This window comes from Macrobrachium rosenbergii, chromosome 22 (assembly GCF_040412425.1).
Source record: "Macrobrachium rosenbergii isolate ZJJX-2024 chromosome 22, ASM4041242v1, whole genome shotgun sequence".
Lineage (NCBI taxonomy): Eukaryota > Metazoa > Arthropoda > Malacostraca > Decapoda > Palaemonidae > Macrobrachium > Macrobrachium rosenbergii.
Window position 1 is genome coordinate 25,830,891 of NC_089762.1, and position 5,000 is coordinate 25,835,890.

A 5,000-nucleotide genomic window follows, 5' to 3' on the forward strand; every position below is an offset into this window, starting at 1 on the left:
AAAATGAGCTCTGGCTAGAGAGTGTTCAAATAGCATTCAAAATCTTTTTAGAAAACCTTACAAGTATTCTTTGCATACTTATCAGTGTTTGGCAGATGTGAATTAAGACCAGAGTATACTACCTTGCTACATTCAGGTGTAAGAATTTCAACTTTAGCTTGCTAATGCAGTTAATCCTTAATAATAGACGTGTTTTATAATGTATTTGCGCTCATCATTTAGCTTTTGAGTAGTCGATTTTTATCTGATTAATTGTCATTAGCATTACTTGCACTTAAGTTTTATTTCTGAATTTCGCTTTTTGTTCGCTTTGCTCTTTTCCATAAATGAGCAATATACTCTGAGGGAGCATAGTAGCTTGTGGCTTGTCCTAAAAGATATGCACTAATACTTAACAGGTAGGTATAATTATAAAATGAAAATATTAGGAATTAGGAAAGGCTTACATACATAGGTGATAATGAGAGCGCGAGCACATGATATAATTCTATGATGATTTTGCTAGTAGGTTATTGCTTCCCGGGGGAGTATTGCGCTTCATTATGCCTACCTGTAACGGCCCCCTGGAAGTAGTTCTTATTTGGAAAGAAGTAAGGACCTCCCGGTGGAAATGAAGAGGGTAAAACTTAAAACGTCAGTGATGAAAAGGACTTTAATAACTTTATAAGCTCGGCTAGTTTTGTGTTGGGAAAATTAAGTATTGGAGGGCAGTTGTATTCCCCAGAGCTTTAATCTAAAATAGAAGAAATGACACTTAGATATCCCTGAATATTTGTCGTCCACATGTACTCCAGCTGTCACGCAGCGGGCTTGGAGACGCGCTTTTACTATTTAAGGGTCACTTGGTTCAGGAATACTTGCGCTCCGAGCGGTAAATTTTGCCTTTTCCAAATCCATGTCTTTTCATGCTGAACTTCCCAAGATAACGACCGAAATAAAACTAATATCTGGAAAACAAGAGAAACAAAATGATTCCATACATAAGAGCTAAGGAAAACGATGGGTCAGCAGGCACTAAATATGACCTGGTCATGGATCTTTGTTATCCTTTTGAGCCACTACCAAAAGGCGACTATTCCAACCTTTTAGTCCTACATCCTGTTTCTTTATCTTTAGTTTACGTTGAACTTTACTCGCCTCTTAGTTTTTCAAACAAATACTTATTACCTTTAGGGATAACAATTGTGCTTTATGTAAAATTAGATTTACTACGGACTTCTTTTCGTCCTGAAGTTTAGTCAGTCTCCCTATGAAACGTCAGGGACTCTGTCGTATTTATCCTTGCTACCTCTTCGTTGTTTGACATTCTGGCATCTTTGAAAACAAAACATTGTGGCAATGGCTGTTCTCCTCTCCGCAAATGTGTTTTCATCTAACCTCTACTCATATGTTATTGCTCGAAAATTTGTAATCGTATTCTGAGGTCCTGTTAGCTAACATAGCATTTTTCGTCTTTATTATAACCCTACATACCGTCTTTATATGGATGCTTGTGCTTCAGGTTAACTCGACTTTTATGCCTTCTTTTTTCAGAGACACCCTCTTCTCGCTCCTCTCGCTTTCTGCCATACATTCCCCGTCGCTTTTACTCAAATTCCCCAACTGGGGCGAGTTACCCCCTTTCACTTAGCTTTGCAAGACACACTGTAGACGGTACAAGGGTTCTTTGCTGTGACCTTCATCACTGCTGCATTGATTTCAGCCTTTTCACTTATCATGTACTCCGTTTATCTTGTCCCGCTGTCCAATATCTTAAAGATAACATTGTTCCAGTTTTCTTATGAGCATCCCTAATGTTTTCTTTATTCTGTTTTTTTTTTTTTTAAATATTTTTCAACTTGACCTCGATTTGTCTAAATATGATTATGAATTTATACATTTCATTTTGATATCATATATATTACTTTTATACATCTGAAATACTTGAGTATAATTTTGGCCTTCCCCTGCACTGTTTTGGAAACTGTTCTTAAATTTAGACTGCTTATTTTTTCCCCTCTTAGTAGCATTTAATGAAGTGCCATTTTTCCTTGAATGCTTCCTTCCCTTTGCCTTAAGGTGGCTTCATTCTCTCTTTTTAAAGGCATTACTCCAGACACTGTTCTATTACACTGAAGAAAAGTGTCCATGGCACTCTCATGTTGACAATGCCTACATCTCGCAGTCACTGAACCCTTGCTATCAACAAGCTATAAAAAATCTTGCTATTATTTTGCTCTGTTTGATCAGATATCTCAAGCATGTTCTCTTTTCAGAGAATGCTGACATTTCTTTTGTATTCAGTTTCAACCTTTTCATTTATGCTTTCTTAAACGTTTCTTCGCTGCTGGGAGAAAGGGCTCTAGTGACTGGTACAATACATATACATACGCTACCGGGGTCCAAGCGATGACAGGCAGGGCAGCCGATCGAGCCTACAATGTCTACCCCAAAGTCAAATCAAAGTCCTTCAAAAAGAAGGCATCGTGCTTACCCCATACAAATGAGAAAAAAGCACGTTAAAAGAAGAAGATTTATGGTCAGGGAGGAAGGCAATAATGTATCAGTTAATAGGTAGTGAGTCAGACTTGATACCAGTTTGACACCAAGTTGTATTGGCTAGCTGGTCCCAAGATATACCAACAAGCTCACATTATTAAATTGGCATTGATTTGTTCAAGTATTCCCTTCCTAAATATTTTCCTTTTAATAACATGTTTGTTTTCCTCAGCATCTCTCTCAAGCACTGAACCTACTCATATTTAATTATATCTCTCATAAAAAAATTATTTGTCAACTTTCTTGTAATGAATCGATTTTGGGGTAAGCTTGCATCTAAGCTAAAGGGAAGGTTGAAAACTTAAGACATGAAGCAAATAAGTGGTATAACTGGAACTGTTTCTGTGCTAGAGAGCGATGCTGAGGACAAAAATATATTTATTAAAAGGAAATTATTTGGCAAGAAAATACTCGAACAAATCAATTTAAATTGATTCATGATAACTTGTTGGTACATCTTTGGACCTTAGTTTCAAACTGGTGTCAAGGTTGACTTAGCACCTAAGTGTAATACAATATTGCCCTCCACCAGCCAATAAGAAAGAAAAGAATGCGTGAATGAAAAGACTTGCCAAACACCAGACAACCAAAAAAAGATTTCAAGTAATGACTGTTATTGTCACGTTCATTCTGTGAGTGTCGCATTAGGCTGAGGCTACCATATTACATAAATTTATATTTTCTGAACAGAGCCATCAAAAGCATTATCTACACGCAAACAAAAGCACATTATATACAGTATATATGTTATATATATATGTATATATACATATATATATATACATATATATATATATAAGTATATGTACAGTATATATGTATATATATATACGTATATATACAGTATATATGTATATATATACATACATATATATCCATATACGTGTATATATATATATTTATATATATATATACATACATACATTCATATATATATATATATATATATATATATATATATATATATATATATATATATATATATATATATATATATATATATATATACATATAGTTTCTAAATATAACCATTTACAGCATTATCTACCAGCAGATAAAAGAAAAACACACACACACATATATATATATGCATATATATATATATATATATATATATATATATATATATATATATATATGTGTGTGTGTGTGTGTGTGTGTGTTTTATGTGTGTTGATACACGCAAATAAAACACACACACACACACATATATATATATATATATATAATCATGAAGCTACAAATGTTTAATATCAAAGTCAAGCTACTTCGGGAATATCCCCGATGGGGAATAATCACCGAGGGGGAATTTATAAGTGATAAATGGATCTGTACTGCCGGGTCTCGATCCCTCGACATAATTACCTTCCAACAACTCCAATCTACGGCATACCCACTGAGCCATCAAGAGAGGTAATAGGTTGATGCCGAATCTGCTGTACTTGTTTACCCGTCGAGAACGGGGAAACTATACTTAGCTTCGGCGTTAACCCACCTCCACCATGACAGCTCATTGGTACATTTGGAACACCCAGTTCTTATGAAATTTTTGTCAAACCGTGATTTACATTCATGAAGCCACAAATGATGTTTAAGATCAAATCCATGCTACTTCGGGAATATCCCCAATGGGGAAATATCACTGAAGGGGAATTTATAAGTGATAAATTGATTGGTACTGCCAGGTCTCGATCCCTCGACGCAATTACCTACCAACAACTCCAGTCGACGGTCTACTCACTGAGCCATCAAGAGAGGTGATAGGTTAATGCCGAATCTGCTGTACTTGTTTACCCGTCGAAAGTGGGAAAATTATACTTAGCTTCGGCATTAACCCACCTCCACCATGACAGCTCATTGGTACGTCTGGAACACGCAGCTCTTGTTATGAAATTTTTATCACACCGTGATTTATATACAATCATGAAGCTACAAATGTTGTTTAATATCAAATCCACGCTACTTCGGGAATATCCCCGAAGGGGAATTATCACTGAAGGGGAATTTATAAGTGATAAATGGATCAGTACTGCCAGATCTCGATCCCTTGACACAATTACCGTCCAACAACTCCAGACAGCGGTCTACCCATTGAGCCATCAAGAGAGGATATTCCCAAAGCAGCGTGAATTTGATATTAAACAACATTTGTAGCTGCATGACTGTATATAAATCACGGTGTGATAAAAATTTCATAATAAGAGCTGCGTGTTCCAAATGTACCAATGAGCTGTCATGGTGGAGGTGGGTTAATGCCGAAGCTAAGTATAATTTCCCCGTTCTCGACGGGTAAACAAGTATAGCAGATTCGGCATTAACTTATTACCTCTCTTGATGGCTCAGTGGGTAGACCCTCGTCTGGAGTTGTTGGAAGGTAATTGTGTCGAGGGATCGAGACCCGGCAGTACCGTTCCATTTATCACTTATAAATTCCCCTTCGGTGATTATTCCCAATCGGGGAT

The 5,000-nt window shown here is 36.3% G+C and overlaps 1 protein-coding gene across 2 annotated transcripts in view; it reads left to right on the forward strand.

Annotated features, from left to right (window-relative positions):
• Positions 1–5,000, forward strand: part of LOC136850681 (uncharacterized) — a 210,535-nt gene that overhangs the window by 166,460 nt on the left and 39,075 nt on the right. The gene's annotated exons all lie outside the window — the stretch shown is intronic.